The following is a 25,797-nucleotide window of genomic DNA, read 5'->3' as shown; positions in this document are numbered from 1 at the left end:
TAATAATAATAATAATAATAATAATTGTATTCGTAGCTCTTTCGAATTATTTTTATTAAATTAATATAACGGGCAATGAAACAATCGTTAAACGCAGCACATTGAACAACACATACGCAAATTCTTCAAGTTTTGAGCGTAACTTAATTTCAGTCTTTGTAGCTGAATTTCGGGATGTTTGTAGCCGAATCGCTAGTGTTCAGGTTGGCAACGCTGATATAATAGTAATATGCGTTACAAGAGCGGTATGTTGAAGTTTTCATGTTCGAGGAAAAGTTTGAAAAAGCGAAACGTAGTTGAGCTTTTTTAATTTCCGAGAATTGAAAGAAAACATACCGCTCGTGTATCGTACATTATTTTGTGCGAAGATCGTTTATTACATATGTACCTGAAAGAGGAATTTCTAATTAGTTGCAATGAAATCTCCATCTTGGTTTCTGTTCAATGACGGCAAATTTGTAAAACAAAAATATCTAGCTTCAACATTGTTGCTTTAAAATGTTTTCTGTGTTTACTATACTCCAGCAAGCCGTGATATACATCTGTCTTTTTTTTACCCCCCAATCCATAAATGCGAACTTAAAACAAACGGTAAGGTTATGTAATGATTTATTTTTCATTTCAATATTTTAACAATATTATTTATAAAACATATTGCAGTAATAACATCGGCATCTGGAATCTTGTTGATTTTTTCACGGCTTCCTTAATGTTACTTGCATCACGAATCCAGTAACTTTAGTGGAGTTGTAGAGTTTACTTAATTTTTGCAAATATTTAAAGACAATAATTAACAGTGCAATTTAGGTGAAATTGCAGTGGTAAGTTTCCAATTTATAATTATTACTATATTGAACGTCTCTAAAGATAATATGTTAGAAGCCTAAAGCAGTAAAATCAATGTGACACTTAAGCGGTAAGAAGAGGTAAATTGTTATGTGTGTTAGGTTGGGAATACTGAATGTGGAATTTTAGACTCACCACGGATTGGTTTTGTGCGGAAAGCAAGCAAATACGCACGATCTCGCACAAAATTTATGAACTGCTTACAACGACATTGTTTTACGGAAAACTGTGTAATGTCTTCAGAAATTTCTAACACACAACCCACAGGAATTTAAATTACATTCTAGTGAATATTAGGATTAGTTGTTTGTTTAGGTTATAATATAGTATACATTTCATTAAACTTGTTAACTGAAATATAAGATTCATGTGTATAAATTAAAAAACGTTGTACATATTTTCTGAATTTATAGATTTGTAAAATGTCATTAATTTCATAATTGAAACGTAAGATTAATTCAATTGGAGATTTAATTAAGCAATATCATATAAATATTATAATAATGTATTTATTACCCTAACATAACTATATCAGGTAAAATAGGGTTCCCTGTAAAATTGGAGTATAATAAATAAACCATAGTTTAATATGTTCGTGTAATATAAACTTGTATTTGTAATTATCAGTGGTTTTACTTTCTAACATATTCCCTCAGTAGCAGTTTTTCTTCGTATATAAGTCTCAAATTAGAACTATCAAACGATATCGTACAACATAAATCAAACGAATAACTTCGGGAAAATTTTGCAGGACTGCGTAAGTATTTTTTTAATCACCGACAGAAGACCTTTACTACGGTACTCATTACTTTAAAATACAATGACTAATAACATAATGTTATTAAAAACCTCACTGTATCAAAATAATATCAACATATAGCAACTAAGAAAATATATGGAACGGAAATGAATTTGAACTTACGTGAGAGGGCACTATAGCCCAGCGCTGCGAACTATTACGATTTATTGCTCTAACCATCAAGCTAGGCGTATTCCCAAACCCACACCGTTAACTACATTAAGGTTCGCTGCGTACCCAGGTGTTAGCAGGCAACCTCCCTCGTCTCTTGGCCAGCCCGCCAACCGGCGTTCGGGGAATGCTATGGAATGACCAGATGGAGAAATGGTGACGGAATGATGTAGATACTAATAAGGGGAACAACGGGAGAACGCCGAAAAAGACCCCAACTGCGACCTTGTCCGCCACAAGTGTCACTATGGATTTTTTCAATGAAAAATCCATTGCTGACCAGGAATCGAACCCGGACCGCCTATGTGACAGGCCAGAGATCTGACTACTCAGCCACCGTAGGGGTCAAGAAAATATATTACTCATTATTAAAGATAGGAATTTACCCACAGAGACTACAAGGTTGGGTATGCATAGACTGTTCGTTGTTGAAAGAGAGAGTGAGCGTAGCTAGCAATGCAGGTGTACGTTAGGGAACTCTGCCGTGGTATAAGCGGGGTGAGATTGTAGCTTTATGTGGTTAACCAATCAATGAATCGCAGTGCAATGTAAACAAACCAATTGCCGGAACACAATGCTGAACCCTACGCACGAGAAACATATCACCATTGATTTGCTGCGATACAAAACACATTTCAGTCGTAACCTGGCCATACCTCAGGCTTCACGTCATTCATGACGTAACGGCAGTCTAACCTAATGTGTTGTGATATGAATTCCTACCTTTGCTCATCATACAACAAACGATTAAATGTCAAAACCTTGTTTTGAAATTCACATCAGAAATAAGCTTCGCGGGAAGGAAACAACCTTCCACTTTCAGCTGTCACCACTGAGGAGTGCAGTCGTCGTCTGCAGTTTAATGACCCACAGATGTAATAAAACAATGGTTTGTAACGTACAACGTCTTTAAACACACTTTGAAAAATCGATTTTTGGCCGGGTTTTGTGGTATTTGAAACACTGTGTTATAGCGCCACTGCCGCCAAAATCTCTGATTGCAGCGCCACTTCCATTACAAACCCCCTTGTTGCAGCGCCACTGCTACAACAGCCCACTGGTTGCAGCGCCAATATCACCATAACCCCCTGGTTGGAGCTGCACTGCCACCAAAATCCCATCGTTGCAGCATCACTACCACCACAACCCCTCAGTTTTTAGCGCGACTACCAACACAACGCCTCTGGTTACAGCGCTACTGCCACTGCAACCCCTCTGGTTGCAGCACTATATCCCATTCCTTCGAAACAAATGTTTCTAAGGAATACCACAGCGCTTGATACTCTGGATCAGAAGTAAAAAAAATAAAATAAAATGAATATTTCTTTTGCAAAGGTTTCATAATTAGATTCTAGTTCGAACAAATAGCCTGCAAATTCATTCATTCATATTTTTCTACCAAAGGGCAGGTTTTTCATGCAAACCCAGCATCCTCCACAAAATATCCACCCATGCAGTCCATCAAAACATCCACGCATCCAGTCCATCAAAACATCCACCCATCCAGACCAGCAACCATCCAGATCATCCAAACATCCACCCAATCACACCATCCAAAAATCAACTCATACAGACCATCAAAACATCAACTCAGTAAAATGTATTAAAGAAGATAGCCTATACTGCTGTTAATTCACACCTTCAATTGGCTTTCTAGAGATCTTTTAAGGATTTTTATTATGATGTTTAATTGTAACCTAAATAAACTGATAAATGAAGAGGTATAGTACGTCTCAAAGGAAAACGATCTCCTAAGTACTGTAGGTAAAAGAGGGTGAACAATCTTGCATTCATGATAGTCATCATACTCGAAGTATGAATCGATCAGCGGCATGTACAGTACGTGGTCGAAATACTCTCATGTGAGTTACAAGGTAGGATTACTGTGTTCATCTAGCCCTCTATGTAAACATCGATATATTCACTGTATTAGTTTTGCTAACGACCCGCGGGTACTTCCTTCTATTCTAACATGAAATTGACTAAGTTCACGAACATCTAAGTACATCTGCAGAATATCAAGTATTTGGTACGCAGTCTCCATTATATCTTTCAAAACTAGTCATTAGAATATAAAAACTATTGAGAATCATAGGCGGAATTATGGGGGGGGGCATGATACATTTGTCTGAACTCTTTTTTTTTTCTATTAACATTACAAAATATTGACTGCAAAAAACGTTTCTTGCTTTTGTTTATGATTAAGTTTCTGTGCTTAAATTGACGAATTAATGTCTTCAGATCATGTGTCTAGGCTATAATATTTATTTTAAATTTGTGAATGTATAAGAATTTCTATACCTCGTTCGAGGAATAGAAACACTGTAATGTTTCTTTTGCAACAGCCTGTACTTATGTGTTAGAAGTCTGCAGCGGTCATCTACTGAATTAGGTGTTAGTGAAAAAAACACCATAGTCCCATGTTCAATGAGTGAAAATTTTCAGTATTTTTCATAAAATCATAGTCCAAAGATTTTTTTGTTAAAAGAGCCATTTTCCAAGAAGATGGTACGATCGTAGCATTTACAAATAACATCCCATTCATAAACAAAAGCAAGAAAAGTCTCTAAGATGTTGATAAAGCGTCGTAAAATAACCTACTAAAAAAAAGTCTTATGAATTCAATATTATGTAATGTTAATAGAAAAAAAAAAGAGTCCAGATAAATTTGGGGGGAGCAGTATTCCCACATACCCTCCCATAACTCTGCCTATGGTTATGCCCTATTATAATTTGTAGTAGACCTACAGTTGAAGTCCTATACAACTCGGTCCGAAACATCGTGGATATGGATGTAACACTATAAGAAACATGCACCCCAAAAATACTTTTATTAAATGATCATATCCCGATATAGTACCACGGTCAAGCTATAACAGGGGAGTAAGTAAATGATATCCCCCGTAACCTCGTTATATCGGGATTCTTTGATTTTGCTTTGCTCCCCCAAGGAAACGGTTCTCTCTCCGCCTATGTTGAGAATCATTGTTTTCCACAGAAATCGTTCTAACATCGTACCATGCACATCATTCCCAGATTATATTAACTCGCAACGCTAAAACATATTAACAAAATTCGTCCAACAGTCCAACAAATTGTTGTACACAGACAAGCGGCACACAGGAAAAAACTCTTTCGGTAAAACGATGAAAATATAGGAGGCATTTTTTTACAGGATCACATTTCTTTAGCCATCATAAATGAACAGTAAAAAGGTTCATACGCTATATGGTTGCGGAACGGTTTACTATATACTGTACTGTGGGGATTACAACGCCACGAACCAAACTGTAGCTCGCCTCTGCATATGTGAGGCCTTATCGAACGTAACCAGACCAGACACGGGTGTGCTCAATGATCAGCTGATTGGCTCCGGTACCTACGGACACTAGACACACGATTTACGTGAGCCCTGACAGGATGGCCTATATTGGAAGCTCGAAATGAAAAGTTTTTAAAATACGCAGTAAATATCATTTGTGCAAGAGGGCAAATTATCAGCCACGAACACACCGCTCAAAAAGCACTCTATTTTATGGTCTATGAAATGAAATGACGATATAAAATTTTGAGGTAGAAATTTTGCGAAGAATAAAAGACTGTCGATATTTTCTATTGCAAACACCTACTGTACTTGTGATTCAATGAAACATTATTTTTGTATATTTACTCGTATGTTACTTTCAGACTGTTATACTTACATTCCATAGTATAGTAGTGGCAAAAAACTGGACCGACCCTTGCAGCTGATTTCAGAGCATAATAGATTGGTAACTAAGACTTTTGTGGTTCGATTGCAGCGATATTTTACTACTTAATTAACTTATTATTCCCAGAACATGAATTTTACCAGGCTATCGAAAAGTATTGGGAATAAATTTGAATAAGGAACAAAAAAAGTTTCCTTCCCAGGCAGGATTCGAACCACGAAAGTCTATCGTGCTCTGGAGTGAACAAGGCTCTGAAATCAGCTACAAGGGTCGGTCCGGTTTTTTTTTTTTTTTTTTGCCACTACTGTACAGTAAACACCTAGGGTGCTCTTCATAGACATTTCGCAATCCCGCGCTACGTGCGTGCTAAACTAGCCCCCGCTATCGACTGGTTACTTGTACAGGATTCATATCATATCATATCGCTAACACTGGTTTATGAATACGAAAAACGTTAGTTTGCTGATCATCCACCGGAAGCCCGCGCTAAGAGTGTCTATGAATACGGCCCATAGTATTTAATTTCCCAACAGTCCACCAGCGTGATCTAGTACTAGCGAATGGGAAACGTGCTCTGAAGCTGCCCTTGGTCTTTGGTTCGAAACCCGCTTTGTTTGACTATTTCATTTAGTTCTTTCCGACGTTTCCCTAACTGTAAGGCGAACATCAGGTAAAAATGTCTCGTCAAATTACCAAATCGTTATTATCTATTCCACCAACGCAATGTTAGATAACCGAGCACTTCATACTATCCTTTAATAAAATCAATAATAAATTATTATAGCATTTTAACTACTGAGAACCGAAACATGTTCACATAACTTCTTTAACTGGCAATGACTCCGAAGGCAATCTTCACAGCCACTGGCATAGCTTGGTCGACAGACGCGTTTGTCTGCTGATCCGGAGCTAAGTATTAATTTGACAAGTGAAGTAAGTCCATAGTACATAAATCTACTAAGAGCGCATTAAAATTTGAACACCAAAGTATTTTTCGCCACATTTTGTGCCTAGTGAAGTCAGTCATATACCGCTGATTAGTCTGTCAGCCAGGCGTTTACTCCATCACATACATTTCAGTAACAATAATAAGCAAGTGTGAGAACTGTCACTAGTATGTTCAAAATGTAACGAACACGAAACCCTCTTTTTCTCAAAATAAGGTTTCTTTTTACTTACACCACTTGATCTTTTATTTTGTAATTAATTGTGTTTTTATTTTTGCATCTATTTACATATTTCACATTATGCATTACGTTATTTCCTTTGCTATTACCGGTGTCCATTTGTTGATTTATGTAACAGTTATAAAAGTACTGCAAGTTCAAAATAGTAAACGAGATAAGTGTATTAAAATGTTCAACTACAGGCCTATTTGAAGCAAATATTTTTTTTAATTAGACAAAGTAATTAATTTTCTTCAACTGTACTCCGTTTTTGTACTCGAAGTGCGCCTAGTCTTCTGCCTACTCCGCAAAACATTACGGGTAAACGCTTGAAGGTCGAACATTCGGTCGGATGCTTGACCTTGACGGATGTTCTCCGACCTGCCAAATATAAACCGGTTCTAATCCCTATTCTGTAGCTCTCTGCTGGAGACTGTACTAAACAAATCAGGGGAAGAAAGTTTGGAGTGATTTGGTTGTCTGATGAGAATGAAATGAGTGAGGTAGTCTGAATTCACCAATTACAGTTCCAGGGAGAAGAAGAAGAAGAAGAAGAAGAAGAAGAAGAAGAAGAAGAAGAAGAAGAAGATGATGATGATGATGATGATGATCAGGGACCGGAAGTTTAGGCATTATGAATCATTAAAATAGGCAGGCAAAAAGGCATCATAAATAGCTAAAATAGTCAGGCAAAAAGCATTATAAATAGCTAAAATACGCATTTCCACAAAGGGATTTCGGCAGCAAGAAAAGCTTTACATAAGTCGAATGCAAATTGGGATTTTCTACTCGATGTTGCAATTACTGTTGGAAGCAAAGAAATCTTCTTCCCAGTAGCCTTGGAAAGTGCATTTTTGTGTTTGGTTGTACTGATATGTTGCGATATGAAATATTTAGCTAGCTACAACCACGTCGCAATGAAAATTGAAAGAAAAATAACCGTTAAAAATAACGCCAGACCCGCACTCATTGTTGCCTTGTCAAATAAACACAAGCGCAAGCGATAATTGAAACTCTTACTGTTATAGTCCCGTCGCTCTAATTTCCGGCAGCCAATCGCGTTGCAGGTCGGCTACATTTAAACGTATGCGTCTTGTGATTCGCTTATGAACACGTTATTTATTTCTTAAGGCTCGATAAATACTTAATATTATCGCCAGCCATTTTCGCTCTTTCGTTGGCGTTCGCAGAAAGCACACGAAGACGTTATTTCCCGCTCAATTATTTGCTGAGTTACAGTGAGTTTGATTTATTATCATAGGAGCTACGACATGATAATGTTAAAGGTGTGGCAAATAGATTCCTCGTATGGTAGCTCGGCAACGAAAGAACAAAACTGGCGAACGATACTACCTACATAGACTTTATAGAGCCTTCACTTCCTAAGACGTAAGCAAAGAGGAGAAGTCACGCCGGGAATAACAGCGTCGCGACTATATATATATATATATATATATATATATATATATGTTTGCACGGCAGCACTCATTGCAAAGAGAATATGAACTGACTGAAAGACAGTAATATACATTCGGTGAAGTCACTTTCATTGTAGTGGTTATTGAAATAAATTAAAATATACCTGTAGGCAATTTTTAATACTAAATTAATAAATAATAGATAAATAATCAAATAAAGGCAAAAAAGCATTTATTTTGTAAATTAGGCATTTATATTTAAAAAGGCAGAAAAGAGCAACATAAAACTGTGCCGTTTCAATCACAAAGGTATCATTCGTACAGATTTACTTTCAAAATGTAGATTTAATACATTTAAAAAGGCATTCTGCCAAAGTTCTGGTCGATGATGATGATGATGATGATGATGATGATGATGATGATGATGATGATGATGATGATGATGATGATGATGATGATGATGAGTCCGAAGAAAGACTGGAATGACGAAATGATAGAGGCTAAGATCACAAAGACTTGAAAACTGAATGCGTTGGTTGTCATAAGAAGATAGCATTTCCATAATATTTACGTTGTGATTATATAATAAAGAAGACATATATACAGTATTTGCGCTTCACGTTTGAGACTCCTGCCTATTTCGAAGTAAAAACGTTTGGCGTCTACCTACGCTGACGACGTTTTACAGAAAAGTAAATAGCCAGAGAGCGTGACCTCACACTTAATTTCCTTCTCTGTGAATGAAAGCGGAAATAACAGCATGAAGAGGCTTTGGTTTCTCGCTTCCTAAAAACTGTGAGAACTTCAAGATAAGGGGACGAAAGTTTTTAATTGAGAAGATCGACGAAAGAGGTGAACGTTCTTTACCATTCCTGCCGGTAAGTACACACAGCATGCTTCCTATTATAATTAAGCACAGTGAAGACCAGCCTTTAACTCAATCCGACCCTCATTACAGCGGAATTTCAGTTCGATGACATCGATGTATTCTATCTTTCTATACGAAGAACATTCCTACTCCCAATCAATTACCTGAAAATGTATGACTTTAAGGAAAAGGCTCATTATCAGGGAACGGATTTATATGGACTAAAAATATATGAAATATGTAAATATATATGTAGTTATTTTTACCAAAATATGGAATTAAATATGGATTTTTACCAAAATATGGAATTAAATATGGACTTAAAATTATAAAAAAATGACTATGTACGTTAAATATCGGTACATTTTAATCAAACTAAACAAAAAATATAATGGACGTACCTTATCTTCCAATGTAGTTTCAACAAAACACAATTTTTATTGTCTGTTACCATAACAATAGGTTACAAACATTTCTTTCAAGTGCTGAAAAGTGAATCTTCTTCTATTGTCTCTGAGGATAGATTTATACTGACTAAAAGAGCGTTCGACGTCACAAGAAGTAACTGGTACATAATTCAATTTCACAATGTCTGCTGGGGATAAGTCCAAGTTAATCTTCACTGTTGATTCACCACTCATCACAGCAACAACCTTTTGTAGTTCTTCATATCCAGGGTTTTTTGAAAGTACAGTGTCCACCTTAGCTCTTACTGCATCTGCAACTTTACCTCTACCACGATTCAGTTGTTCCACAGTACTATTTATAATTTCAAAACTTTCAGATAGTGAAAGGTGCCTATTTTGGAGACTTTTGAGCGTTTTTATGATGCATGAAAATGTATGCTGAATGTGAGCTAAGTCATTCTTCACACTTATGTCACAGGTAACTGTTTTCGCATTATCAATTGAGACTGCATCTTCAGAGTCCAATGCAAGGAGAACATTGTTAATAGAGTCTATATGTTCGGCATAATATTCAACTGCTTCTAGCCATGTACCCCATCTAGTTAAAATTGGCTTTGGTGGCAATGGAATTTCAGGGTACATTTCTTTCAACACGTTAACTCTACTGGGAGCTTTGAGAAATACTTTTTTCACTGATGAAATCAACAAATCTACTTTAGGGAAATTGTCTCTGACCACTTCTGCCACACGATGAAATGCATGCGCCACACAAGTAAAATGAGTCAATTTAGGATATACAACAGATAATGCTTGTCCAGCTTTGACCATATAAGGGGCAGCATCGCTAATAAAGAATAACACATTATCGTACATAATACCCTTTGGCCACAGGATACCCATAGCTTCGTTGAACAGTTTAACTATAGTTTTGTTATTGCACTTTTCTAGAACATCACAATGTAAAAGAATTCGTTCAGAATATTGTTCACTTAACAAACCGATAACTACATTACCAACAAGTCTACCTTCTTTGTCGGGAGTCTCATCAATGGAAACCCAAATTGAACTATCTTTAATTTCATCTCTTATCTTCTGTATTGTCTCATCGTAGATGGATGGAGCATACGTCTTCCTAAGTGTTGACTCATCCGGGATTGTATGTTGAGTATATTTTTCAAGGAATTCCCTGAAGACCTTATTCTTTAGTTTGTAGAGAGGAATATCAGCAGAGATGAGAGAACGGCACAGGTCGATGTTAAACTCAGATCTTGCATTCGATGTTGTTGGTTGTGTTAAAAACAATTGTCTCTGCTTGGAATTTAGTTGTTTGTTGGCCTGATGTTTACTAGTTGTAATGTGTTGTTGCACCAGGAACTTTTGTGTAGATGATACTGCACACTGACACAAATTACAAAATAATATTTTATTGTCAGTTGATAAACCATCTTCTTTAAATTCTGAAATGTAACTTGTTAGTTTTGATTTTAAATTGACTGAATGACGTACTTTTGGCATATTTACCGTCTTTATAGTATGATTTACAAAACTGAACCTATGTGTACTCTGACTGGCATTTAACTGTTGAGCTGCACAACTGAAGTCTGTTAAAAATTTTAAATTAAATTAATACAGTTTTGTAACTTACTTTCCCATTGTTGATAGGACTGCTAATTTTCAAATAACTCTGATGTTAACAGTTTAATGTGTTTAAATCTCTATTGTTGAAATGTATTTTTAAAAGTTAATGGAATTTTGTTTTGTTTTATTGTTAAACCTAATATAATATGGACTGTTTTATATGAAATATGGAAAATATATGGAAATTAACGAAAATATGTACTAAACTCTAAAATATGGAAAAATATGGAAAATAAAAGTAGGATTTTTCAACCCTACACATTGTGAAACATAAAGATAATGCAAAATATAAATTATATTAGCTTTATAAGTAAATATGTATTTACATATAAATCCTTTCCCTGCTCATTATATTGCATTAGCGATCAATTTAGTTAGTCATGCTTAAGCAGACTAATTGCTTTTAAGTAGACTCTATGAATAATTTAATAATAATTTATTTAATCTCGCAAAGCTAAGATCAGTAGCTCTCCATTCCGCTCAGACAGATTCTAATTGAAAAACAATAATATTATTATAATAATAACTATAACGTACAACAATAATATGACAATGAACAGGCTTCGAGACTTCGGACCCAATAGAGCAGTTCAGTGGGAAATCCGCGTAACGGCGTACTGAGTATAGTGGTAAAGCGTACAGTGGTTGGGGGTACTGTGGAATGCATGCCAACAAATACGCAAAGGAAAACGGTCTGGATTTGAAGTTTCTGACGAATAATTTGGTTTTCATACAAACTGTGTCTGAAACTATTACACGGTTAGAAAAGTCAGAGCAAGAAATGCCGGAAGCCCTCAAATTAATTTGTAAAATGATGCAGAGAATTAATGAGACATCAAGTACACCGGTTACTGAACAGAAATGGAAATAAATGTTATATAAAAATAACGGATATGGAACATTGTGTAACATAAACAGCAAATTAGTGGACATAGAGTCAACCGAGAATAAAAGACTGTCTCTTAGAGACTGCAATGATGTTAGGTTTGTTCGTTTTGCTCCTATCACGTCATGCGACGTAGAGCGCAGCTTTCTACAGTACAAACTTTGGCAGATAACCGAAAAAGATTTACGTTTGAGACACTGAGAAGGTATCTTGTAGTAGGTACAGCTGTCAAAAGAAAAAGTGGCCGCTCTCCTGAAACAAAGTTCCCTTCGGGTATCTTCGCTACAATTCGGAGACAGGCGATGTTACATGTTGTTGGACCACGTTGCCTGATATCTACAGTTATAATTGAAGTATACTATGTGTTATTCGATAGCATAATGGTAGCGTTCAGGCCTCTTATTCATGAGGTCCTGCGTTCGACTACAACCTCGTGATTTTTATGTCCTTTTTTGTTCTGTTTTTGAGAGAGACAAACTAGACATAATGGCTCCTTTCTCTTTTATGATTATTTTAGTAATTAACATCAGGTTCATTAATATATTATGCCATGACTTTATCATTATCATTTTGATATTGTGGCTGCAAATGGAAAGAAAAAAGATTTTATTCTCAATAAAATATCTTTCGTGGCATAAACATAACAAATTTACTGGCGTCGGCCTTAAAACATTCAAACAATTAAGCGTTCAAAAAAACAAAACAAAAAGCCACAATTCAATATTTAGTCTATCTTCCTCTTATCTCGATCATCTTGCAGTCGAATGGGCATGGAATCGACTAGTCTTTGCAAATAGCGACTGTTCTTAGACACGATATTCCAGGCATTCTGAACATACACACATAAATGTTCTGTCCATGGGCAGGTCTTTCATTGCAAACCCAGCAATCTCCAATCTTTCCTATTTTCTGCCTTCCTCTTAGTCTCCGCATATGATCCACGTATCCTAATGTCGTCTATTATTCTTTTCAACCAGAGACCCAACCAATTCCTTTTTCTCTTTCTAATCAGTTTCAGCATCATTCTTTCTTCATTCACTTTTTCAAAAACAATTTTATTTCTTATTCTGTCTGTCCACTTTACACGCACCGTTCTTCTCCACATCCACATTTCAAATGCTTCAATTCGTTTCTCTTTATTTCGTCGTAATGTCCATGTTCTTTCCCCATACAATGCCACACTCCACACAAAGCACTTCACTAGTCTCTTCCTTAGTTCTTTTTCCAGAGGTCCGCAGAAGATCCTTCTTCTTCTATTAAAAGTTTCCTTTGTTCATGTTTGCAGTTTTCTTGGGAAGGATAGGCCTAAATGCGGTAACATCCCGTTGCTTTCCGCACACCACTCTCTTTCGCATCTTATTAAATTCCAGGGGCCCAAGCGTGGAGATGAGGAGAGTGGATTTGACTAATTGGGCCCTCCGGACTTCACCGAAAGTCACGGCAAGAGTTAAATATTAATTCTATCAGGATGTTTAACCCGGTCAGAGACTGGGAAATCTCAATTAGCCTTTGCCCCCCGCATCCTGGACTAGCTTCTACAAATCATCAGAAAATCTTAGAGTGTGATTGGGCCAATTTTTCCGAAAATGTTTCCACACTTTTGCTCTCGTAGCTCAGCGGACGAACTTCGGAATTTAGATGTCAACGTCTCAGGTTCAATTCCTCGTTACTCCTTTTCATTTTATTGTGGTTCAAGATAGTATAATGTAATAATACAAAAAGAAAAACTAATAGCAGTATTATGTAACTGGATTTTTCCAAACCTAATATTAAATTTATGTTATTTATATCGCTAAATAACGATTACAATATAAATAACTTGAATATTATTTATACAGTATCACTAAAGAACGATAACAGAATATAAATGATAAATATCGGTTTGTTTAATCAATATATTGCGAAAGAACAATAACAATATAAATAACTTGAATATTGTTTTATAATGCTAATGAAGGAAAACAGAATATAAATGATAACTTGAATATTATTTAAATCGCTAAAGAACGATAACAATATAAAAAACGTGAATATTATTCATATCGGAATTTCACAGATTTATTACAGATGTATTTAAGAAATTGTAGAAGAATAGTAATTAGTAACAGTGTCCTATTTATTCTTCTTGGAGCCAAATTTGTAACTTTTAAAAGTGTGGTTACTATGTTGAAGTGTATGTGTTGTAACGGATGCTTGATTTGTTATGTATGTGAGTCAGTTATGGGATGCTTGATGTCGTCGCAATGTCGTAATTATAGTTTGATTGTGTTTGTGTGACTATTGTGTATTAATTTATGATGTATGGTACGGAAAGCTGCATATTTGTGTTATAGAAGTGTTACGTATGTGTGTTGTTAATGTTTTTGTATGTTTCAAATTGATAACTGATATTTATTTTGCAATCGCAATGCCTAATTTACGGATTGTTTATGTTTTGTTTACATCGCGTAAACTAATTCCATTTCTCTTTATGCTTATCTGTTTTGTGTATAAAACTATAGCTCTGACATACATATGTAAAATAGGGCTAACCCCCATTGGAGATACAATAATAATTATTATTCATATCGTTATAATACGATAACAGAATACAAATGATGACCTGAATTTTATTCATATCTCTAAAGAACGATAACAAAATATAAATAACGTGAGATCCATAAAGAACGATAACTGGATATAAATGATAATTTGAATATCATTTACACCGCTAAAGAACGATTAAAAAATAAAATGAAAACTTGAAGAAGGCCCGAACCCACAACCTTTGAATCATTAAACAAGCACTCTACCGCTGGTCTACGAGGCGCAGATATGGAACACTTTCATAGTTCCGGAACTGCTTGTACAAGCACATGCATCGTGTAACATCGCCGCGACCCGAAGTGGACTTAGAAAATATTCGCTGTTCACGAGTGCGGCCACTTTTTTTTTTTTTTTTTTTGACAGCTGTACATTGCAATTCGGTACTGGAACTGCACTTCCTAAAGACGACCAATAGGATAAATTTAAAAAAATTAAAATTGCTACATACTTATTTCCACCATTAACACTGTGTATAATTAAACACAAATGCTTATAAAAGACAGAAGAATAAATGCTTTTCACATTCTTTTGACATTATCATTGTGTAATGTATATTTACTTTCAGAATGTACATATGTGTGTGTTTCCCCATACTACCGTACTCTACTCTAAATAGCAACGTTGTTACCTCAACACATCTCTATCTACCTGCAGCGAGTCAACAACCTATAGTGCATGCACAGTAAACTTATTGTATCCGGTCCAAAGTCTCGAAGCCTGGCAATGAGTAATAATAGTTAATAATAAGAGTAAAATTAAATAATAAGTTACTTAAGCAGTGTTAGTAAAACAATAATACACATTAATATAAATAATAATAATAATAATAATAATAATAATAATAATAATAATAGTAATAATAATAACAATAATAATAGGCTTATCATAAGCTTAGGTTAGGTAATGGTGGCTAGGGGCGGGTTAGGGACGACCCTTTGCACGTCGGCCATACTGAGGCTTATTGTGCACCCCGAATGTTATGGTATGAATGAGGATGGTACACCCCACCGGCCGCATGTGACCTCTCAGCCGCTCACCCCCCCGCCCTAAGTTCATACCGCCAAGGTCACCAAGCAGTACAGGATTCATTCCAACGACCCTTCCAAGATGTCGAAGCGCCCTTGAAAGTGCTCATAAGGAATGAATCCTGGTAGAGATATTGCGGAAGGCTGGGAACCCAGGGACGATTGTGGAGAGGACATCCCCTCCCGTAAGCGGACGAAGACATGCGTCTTGACCTGAATATGTCTATAGAATGAGATGAAAATGAATAATATGAAATCTAAAGGGAAGGAAAATGGACCGAAGTAATGAAAATTTCAACCCGGAATTTGCCTAAGTAGTTGTGAAAAATCACGGAAAAACCACAGTTAGGTTGGTCGCTTTGGAATTCGAACCACGGACCTCTCAAATGACAGTCTCATGAGGAATGCATGAGCCATCTCGCTCCATTATCATAAGGTAACTTGAATATTTTAAAATTGAAACAACTGCTACTGCAGGGGCGTACACAAGGGGGGAGGGGTTATCGGGTTTGAACCCCTCCTCCGAACTTAAAAAGGGACATATTTAGATTTCAGTATTTTTTAATCCATAATGGTTTCCTCTTTCTCTAAGTAACACTCTCAGAGTAACGAAATCTACATCGACAGAAGACATATCCTTCTACCCCTCCTTCAATATAATCCCTGTGCTTGGTGCTGCGACACGTTCGAATAAAATAACAGTGCTATCTTTATTATAGAGGGATCTGCCGTCTAGTACCGACCTTGTAATAAAATGAAGCCGACACAATATGAAATTTAACTTGTTTGTCAAAAATTGGATGACTGTGAAAAAATTATATTTTATGCTCGACCATGCCGAAATGTAGTAATTATACACCTGGTAGCAGTCCTTTAATGCATGTCATTAAAGTACACCTACTCATTAAAGTACAGGTGTTCAGCCAATGACAACTCAGCTTACAGGTATTCAGCCAATGACAAGTCAGCTTTGTACCGTTATAAAACCGCAAGTATCGATTATTCTCGGATATGCAATCGAAAGAGAATTAGCGAAAAGTCATGGAGGCTGGAAATCCAATACTGTCGCAGAAGGTTATGTTCTGTTACCATAATAATTAGCGTTAAATGTAAATAATATTCAAATAAATTCAATTTGTCATCTCGTTTTTCAATGTCGAATTCAATAATCAAGGTTATTTCAAGTTTATCGGCATTACATCAAGGTCATTGACATTATTGTTCCTCGGAAAAAATCAATACTTTCGCGTCTGCGCACATCTCACAATTCACGACCTAAAACAAGGTCACTTCCGATCTTGTCAGATACAAATAAAATGTATAGTCTACATCTGAATAATTTCAAGTTAGAAATATGGTCGACCATAAAAAGTCGTATGAAACTTGCCTATAATGGTAATTAAGACGCTCGTATGAATATTATGAAACTCGCTTGCGCTCGTTTCATAAATATCCATACTTGCGTCTTAATTACTATCATTATAGGCTCGTTGCATAATGTACTATTAAAGATTTTATGAGGATATTAATAAATATACGGTACCGTAACATAATAGTAGTAGTAGTAGTAGTAGTAGTAGTAGTAGTAGTAGTAGTAGTAGTAGTAGTAGTAGTAGTAGTAGTAGTAGTAACAGTAACAATAATAATAATAGTAATAATAATAATAATAATAATAATAATAATAATGCACAAAATTTAAAATACCGCTAATGTAAATTGTAAACAATTTTAATAATAACCCTCCCTTTCCTATAAAGTTGCTAGTTTTGAAGAGCTCCATCAAATGGTACCCTATTTGACCCCGACTCCCATTTGAAATGTTAAAGTTATACGCCACTAACCCTACTTCCTGTTAAGACTGATTGATGAAATCAGGCTCAAGTGAACGTTCACATGTGGTGTACTTACAAATATTTTTGTCTCGAAAATTTTCATGCACTAGTTTCCGAAATAAATGACTTACGGGTGGTCCGAATTACCCATTGTTTTCGTACGTTTTCTCATTCAAAGAGTAGGAATAATTAAAAACTTTTTCCGTGAAAGTTCTTTGTTTTGAAGAGCTCTATCAAATGGTACCCTATTTGACCTCGACTCCCATTTGAAATTTTAAAGTGATACGTCACTGATCCTACTTCCTGTTAGAGCTGATTGATGAAATCAAGCTCAAGTGAAAGTTCACATGTGGTTTAGTTATAAATATTTTTGTCTCGCAAATTTTAATGCACTAGTTTCCTAGTAAACGACAGTTACGGGCGGTCTGAATCACCCTGTTTACTTCATTATAGGGATTTAAGAGTTACAGTTCCACGAAACGAATTAACTCAAATTCGAAAAATATTCTTCTAGATAAATTAAAATAGCCTATGTAGCCGGGTGCAAACAACGTATATACGAACGAAAATCTTTCAAGTTGATTTGACCGATATCATAACACTTCACACTTCATATCATGTAAAATTCAAAGCACCGTAATCAGATTTCTGTATTAATTCTGTCCCTAAAGCGAGTGATATGATTCTGGATGGTATTAAATCGTAGTATGATGTTATAATTTGAAGAGTCCAACTGCAAGAATGATGGATGTCATTTGGAATACATTTTGCAGGAGAAGCGATTGAAAGTTTGAAATGCTTAGCGCTCAAAGCTTAACTGTGATTTTCCGATCATTACTGGACAATGACTATCAGTGTTAATGCCATGTAACTCTATGTACATTCTATATGTCTTAAGCTATGCATTGACAGTCTTGGTTCATTTCCGACAAGAAAGTGACATCCATCATTTGTGGACTCTTCATTTTGTGCCGTTTTAGTTTCGGCACACTGTGTTTCTTCCTTTCCTTTTCTTTTTTCTTCTTTATTCTTGTTATATTCTTTTTATTATTAGTTACCCTTACTTTTCATAGGTGGCTTCCTTCTCCTCCATTTTTAGTCTTTCTTTCTCCTATAGATAGCTTGTTTTATTTCCGCCATTCTTGGTCTCATTTTTCTCACGTATAAGGAGCGAATTAAAGTTATCACGTGGCAGGGGCTTTGATTTTCATTGGCCATTTTTGCTTTTATTATTTCTTTAGCGTCGGTTTTCCTGGGGGAGAATTTCGACACGTTCAGTTTGGGGGAGACTCTTGTGGAGTAAGGCTGGACGACAGCTGTGGAGAGCTGTGGGTTGGTGTAACGGGTATCCGTGATTGAATCACGGATAACCCAGTTCGGGAGGGACGTGGACTGCTGTAGTCTGGGATCGAACGGGGTTTGTGACTTACTACAGGCAGAAACGTAGCCGAGCTGCGGTGAAGTATGCTGTGTGATTATGGAGGCGTGAGTGTTGAAGAGAGACCATTGTTGAGTGGGTTTCAAGACTGGCCTACCAGGAATCATAACAGGTTTTTATAAGTCAGTAAGGTTAAGTTTATTATGATTAGTAGAAAGATTTTGATTTCATATGGAGTATGAGATTATTTATGAATAAGCTGGCATTCGTCAAGGGATTTTACATTGGTTGTATTTGGTTGTGTATTAGTGCCTTTCGGCCATATCAGACAAGTTGGAACTTGTCTAGCAAGCTACTTATAATTACAATCTGTGAGTACAGATGGTGTTACTAGTTTGTGTAATGGTGAATGCCAGTTCAGTGACCTTTAGTGGCAAGCCAGTGTCGATGAGTTGGTGAATTATCAGTGATTGTATTTTTACTGGAGACCTTGGTTCATTTCCATTTTTCTATAGTGTTATTAATACATGTGAACAGAGAGAGTTGATTATTTATATGGAGTCTTTTCTTTGTACCACCTCACCAAAGAGACAGTCGACCCTATCATACCTTTCGACGGCAGGGTAATACTTAATTGTTTAAGTATTGTTTACTTATCATTTTTACCAACTATACAAAGTAGAAAGAGGCCTACCGTTCCAATTTATTAAAGGACCACCTCTGTGATATAGGGGTCAGCATGCTGGTCTCTTACGCACAGGGCTCGGGTTCGATTCCCGGTCGGGTTGCATTTCCTGGTTGAGGTTTCACAGGGTTTTCCCTAAACCGTAAGGTAAATGTCAGGAAATTCGGGCCACAACATCCCTGAATATCACCGGCCTCATTCATCACCGAAATCATATTCATAAAAAAAATCACTAACACATATACAGTCGCCATCTTATTCACAACAGTAGAACCAGTGTTCAATAATAGTACACATTACACAAGCCTTCGGAGATTAACTCGCGATATAACCAAAGATGTTAAACCGAGTATAAATAACAGCGAGAAAAAAAATTATTAAAGGTACGAAGATTCGAATTGGCAACGCATTAATCTGCAGGGAATTGTTGGAGCAAGCTTATAATTATGATTCCTATGACAACGTGAGGTAACCCACAATGAAAGATCAGAAAATAGTCGCATGCATTCTTTATCTGTAATCCTTGTAAACCCAGCACAAACTCGATGCGTACCTACCTCACCTAACTATAAAAAAGCAATAAGCAGATTAAATAGCGGCGTGCGATAATTCTACAACACTGTATTATAGTTTTCGAACGTTATCATCTAGGGAGATTTTACCAATGATGCACGTGTAATCCTTAATTTAGAAAATAATATGGAGAAAAGGACACAACTCTGATATTCCTCTGCTGAAATTTTAATCATTTTCATATTTCAATTTTTTTAATCATCAATTTTAGACGATTTCTAAACTCTAGCTTCACACAAACTATAATTTTAAAATCTCTCCATTTTTACTTTATCTTTAATGTCGTTACAATTTCGATTTTTATAGCTTTATTTTGCGGTCTCGTAATTTTGCAGTGATTATTTTCTACACTGTGATTCATCCGCAATACTCGTACGATTCATTTTTATGCTCGTAAATTCCTTCCAGCTACTTTCGTGGATGCGTTTGAAGGAAAGAACAACAACACAGTCACTGTCTCTTCTGTTTTGAAAATCATGCATATTTCTACTCAGAATTATAAATGCATCTAATATTGCGCTTTCAACTTCTTGGAAACCGGCATCAAGCACTTCTTTCTACCTCTCATCACAGAACTTCTTTATACTCATCTCCTACACTATATAAATACCTCATCCCTGGGATTCTAACCTAATGACGTCAAGAATTGCCGGATATTATCACAATTCAAATTTGATCAGAAATACCATCACGGCGCCGAACCCGGGCCGCCTGGATTGAGGATCAGCGCGTCAGCACAGACGCCGCTACTATTAAGTTACCCTCAGCATCAGTCTTGCCAGAAATAATAATTGAATGTCTGAGAACAGTGGGTCGCGCATCATGCTTTGAAAACAGAAGACCGCAATGCGTTGGTAATGTGGGCTAAATGTCATGTGCCGTACTAAAAGGGACGCACAAAGGAATTCTATAGTTTTAGCTACCGCTAGCATATTGTTACATCCACAATATAACAGCCACCACCATTATCTCTACGTGGTACATTCTTTATGAATGCAGAATTGTAGGTAATACGTTGATAAAAGAGTAATTAAAGTTGCTAAAACGATTCTCATGTCCGCAGAACTGCGTGTTCTTCCTTCTATTTTTCCATGCATCTACTTACTCCGTGCTTCAGTACGTGTCACCTCACATCAGATCGTCGTACTCGTAATTACTTCAAGCGGGTTGTCCTCTGCGATCTTGATGTTACCATGCTGGTGATGGGGGTTCAAACCAGGCACAAAACGATTGAAGTAAAGTATGGAAGCCCGTGTACGGCATGTAAAGGAATCGTGAAAGTGTTTCAGGAAAAAAATATCTGGAGTTGACAGAGAGGTAAAATAAAATGCTACTACCACTCCATTACTAGAGTAGTAGTAGTAGTAGTAGTAGTAGTAGTAGTAGTAGTAGTAGTAGTAGTAGTAGTAGTAGCAGCAGCAGTAGCACTAGCAGTATTAGCAGTATCGTAGTAGTAGTGGTGGTAGTAATAGTAGTAGTAGCAGTAGTAGTAGCAGTATAGTAGTAGTGATAGTAGTACTAGCAGTAATAGCAGTAGCAGCAGTATGGTAGCAGTAGTAGTAGTAGTAGTAGTAGTAGTAGTAGTAGTAGTAGCAGCAGCAGCAGTAGCACTAGCAGTATTAGCAGTATCGTAGTAGTAGTGGTGGTAGTAATAGTAGTAGTAGCAGTAGTAGTAGCAGTATAGTAGTAGTGATAGTAGTACTAGCAGTAATAGCAGTAGCAGCAGTATGGTAGTAGTAGTAGTAGTAGTAGTAGTAGTAGTAGTAGTAGTAGCAGCAGCAGTAGCACTAGCAGTATTAGCAGTATCGTAGTAGTAGTAGTGGTGGTAGTAATAGTAGTAGTAGCAGTAGTAGTAGCAGTATAGTAGTAGTGATAGTAGTAATAGCAGTAGCAGCAGTATGGTAGCAGTAGTAGTAGTAGTAGTAGTAGTAGTAGCAGCAGCAGCAATAGCAGTGGTAGCAGTAGTAGTAGTAACAGTAGTAGTAGTAGTAGTAGTAGTAGTAGTAGTAGTGCCAGTATAGTAGTATTGGTAGTAGTAGTACTAGCAGTATAGCAGTAGTGGTGGTAGTATGGTGGTAGTAGTAGTAGTAGCACTAGCAGTAGTAGTGGTAGTAGTAGTAATAGCAGTAGCAGCAGTATGGTAGCAGTAGCAGTAGTAGTAGTAGTAATAGCAGCAGTATAGTAGTAGTGGTAGTAGTACTAGCAATTATAGAAGTAGCAGCAGTATGGTACCAGTAGTAGTAGCAGTAGTAGTAGTAGTAGTAGTAGTAGTAGTAATAGTAGTAGTAGTAATAGTAGTGATAACAATAATAGTAACAGTAGTAGCAGTACTAGTAAAAGTAGCAGTAGTAATAGCGGTAGTAGTAATAATATTAGCAGCAGTAGTGATCGCAGTAGTAGTAACAGTAGTGATAATAATAGTAACAGTAGTAGCAGTACTAGTAGTAAAAGTAGCAGTAGTAATAGCGGTAGTAGTAGTAGTAGTAGTAGTAGAAGTATTAGTAGTAGTAATCTAATATGGTCTTCTCTTCGCAGACGACCAGAGAGTTGTAGCTAGATCAGAAGATAACTAGAGAAATCAATAAAATGGCTAAATTAAACAATAGGCCTATCTATCACCATAAAATTAAAATACCTAAAAGCAAAACAAATGTCATGGCATTTAAAGGGGAAGAGCTGGTTAGAAGCAAACAGTAATCGATAATGAAACTTTAGAACAAGTAAATACTTTTAAATATTTGGAATGTAATAAGCCTATCAATTGAATATGAGAAAGATGCAACAGAAAAACATCAACATTTGTAAGGGTAACAGGTTTTATTAACAACAGTTTTAAACCATCGTCAGTATAAAAAGTACAAGAAATAGATTATGTAATATTTTGGCTGAAGCGAAATATACGATTTATGCCGAAAATTGTTGGTTGTGGGTTAATGTACGGGATAGAAATGAAAACAATTGTGGAAAAATTAAAAATGATCTCGATTTTATAACATATTACAGAAAATTGCAGATCAACGTGAATTAGTTATATTGAAACAATGCCCAATTTTGGGCTACCAAAACTCAAAACATTATTATATTACAGGAAAGGGCAAGTCTGGCAGACCAAATAAGAGATGGCACGAGATTAGACGCAAACAGGACGCATTTGACAGTATACTGAGCAAAAAATCACTTTCGTACGTTACTCTCACTCTTCGTCAATAATCTATAGTAGGCTACAGTTTCTACTTCGCATCAAACAGCTCCTGTTGTAGTTACAGTATGTGTCGCACTTTTTATTCCCTAGAGATTTGGTGACGCACGCAGAATGCATTTCACAGTATAATACGCAAAAAAAAAAAAAAAAAAAAAAAAAAAAATCACTTTCATATGAATTTATTTTATCCCAATTCGCTTTTGTTGACACTATAGGTCATAAACGGAAGTGGACGATAATTGAATTCTTACCCACTAGAGCGCATTGCTAACCATCGCAGTCAAATCAATTTATACTTAGGTCTACATACAAATTATACTGTATATGACTTCCAATTCTTCCTTTAAGGTAGGTTTAGTGTAATTTATTATTGGTTTCTTAAAGTTGCTTTTGTTTGTTAGTTTCAGTTCCTTTAAGCTACTTATTTTTAGTTTTTTTATGCTAGTTTTGATTAGATTATCTCTTTAGGATATCAACAAGCCTAAGAAACTGAAACTGAATTAAGCTAATCAAAACTACCCTAGAGAAACTAAACAAAGTTGAGCAGATCAAAGTTAAATTAATAAAAAATTTAACAAATTAAAATTAACTGATAAAAATTGATAGTCAAAATTGAGGCGACAGAAATAAAAATTTAGTCGTAAAGAAAAATATATTTAAATGAAAAAATCAAAACTTAACGGTAAAAATAAAAAATAGTCAAATAAATCGAGATCATACCGATGAAATCGAGACCAGGCTGAGAAATTCAAGACCAGATCGAACATATCGAATCCAGGCCGAACGAATCAAAACTAAGTTGAAAAAATCATATCTACGCTGAATAAATGTGAAATATGCTGAATAAATCTGAAATATGTTGGAAAAGTCAAAGCTATACTGAACAACTCAAAGCTGTACTCAACAAGCCAAAGCTATGCTAAACAAATCAGGACTGAATGGAACAAGTCAGGAGTAAACTGAACAGTCAGAACTAAAAGAGATAAGTCAGGACTAAACGAAACAAAGTCAGGACTAAACGAAACAAAGTCAGGACTAAACTGAACAAGTCAGGACTAAAGTGAACTATGCACGTCTCTGGTACGTTCAACCAGAGGTCTCGGGATCGATACCCGGCCCAGGAAAAATTTTTCCCTTGAAATTATTAAGCTGAACAAGTCAGGGCTATACTGAACAAATCAGAGTTATACTGAACAAATCAGAACTATACTGAACAAATCACAACTGTACTGAACAGATCAGAACTATACTAAACAGATCAGAACTATACTGAACAGATCAGAACTATACTGAACAGATCAGAACTGTACTGAACAGATCAGAACTATACTGAACAAATCAGAACTATACTGAACAAATCAGAACTATAATAAGAAATTCGGAACTATACTCAACAAACCAGAACTTACACGAACAAATCCGATTTTACTAACTTAAGGAAACCGAAATTAATGTAAGAAGTCCAAAACTAGTCTAAAGAAAGTGAAACTGGATAAAATCAAATCTAATCCAAACAGACCAAAACCAACCATAACTGTGAAACTAACCAAGACTAACCTAAAACGTAGAATGTGTTATGGACACAGTCTACGTATATTATTTGCAAATTAAATAAATCTTATTTTGCACGCAGTGGTTTCACAACATTGGCAGTACACTATGAATGAATGAATCCTCAAAGTTTTGCCCTTTGTCTGTCGCATAAAATTTTTTCACATTAAAAACGAATTAAAAATTATAACTAAAAATGGTTGAAAAGTACGTACTTAAAAAAAGATCACTCTTCCGTCCGTTGGGAAGCTGGTGACAATTCATTACCGTATGAAGTGCTACTTGGGCTTTGTATGACGCACATATTTATTGGCATCAACAAAATGTCGAAACACGTACGTTACTAATGCAGGAGTAGTAAAATAATTTGGGGATCAAAAACAAAAACGTGACCTAACAATGAATACCAGTTCACTATATCGACAGTTAATACAGCAAATAGGGATTATAAAGAATGGACACTTCGCGTCGGTACCTTTGATGTAGCTGGACTGATTTCAATGACCTTCAAGCCAGCTAGAGCGTGAGATTCTGCTTTCTCCCTAGAGTTGGCGCTGACATCACACCAGCTAGCAGTCGACACAGCGGAAATATAACACATATAATTAATACATCTAGGTACATTATGTACTCTAATAAAATTAATTTGATCCATAAAATAATAAATCCGTCATTAACTGTAATGTCTAGACTCTAGAGTTCCTTTATAATGAGAGTTGAGACGTTGACCCCAACAACAATTAAAATATGCAATGATTTGATAGCACTGAAAATGGAAAAGCAAAACTCTTATGAGAAGTAAAACCATATACCTATAGTATATTATATACAAATATTAAACGAATTTGATACTTAATTTTATAATGTATTATATTATTTTATAATATAATTTATTATATCTGAAATATAAAAAATTATTATTGCAACTAGTTCGTCACTGAGAAATAAGGAAAAGCTGTTAACTTGAATTTATTTGAAGCAAAGCGTTACTGGATTATGGAATAAGGTAGGCGATATTTGAATCCTGTGTCTCAACTCTATTCTCAATTATTATCT

The 25,797-nt window shown here is 35.9% G+C and overlaps 1 long non-coding RNA gene across 1 annotated transcript in view; it reads right to left on the bottom strand.

Annotated features, from left to right (window-relative positions):
• Nucleotides 1-25,797, bottom strand: part of LOC138692805 (uncharacterized) — an 839,199-nt gene that overhangs the window by 807,819 nt on the left and 5,583 nt on the right. The gene's annotated exons all lie outside the window — the stretch shown is intronic.

Source organism: Periplaneta americana, chromosome 17 (genome assembly GCF_040183065.1).
Source record: "Periplaneta americana isolate PAMFEO1 chromosome 17, P.americana_PAMFEO1_priV1, whole genome shotgun sequence".
In the NCBI taxonomy this organism is placed as follows: domain Eukaryota; kingdom Metazoa; phylum Arthropoda; class Insecta; order Blattodea; family Blattidae; genus Periplaneta; species Periplaneta americana.
This window is presented reverse-complemented; position numbering and strand designations above follow the sequence as displayed.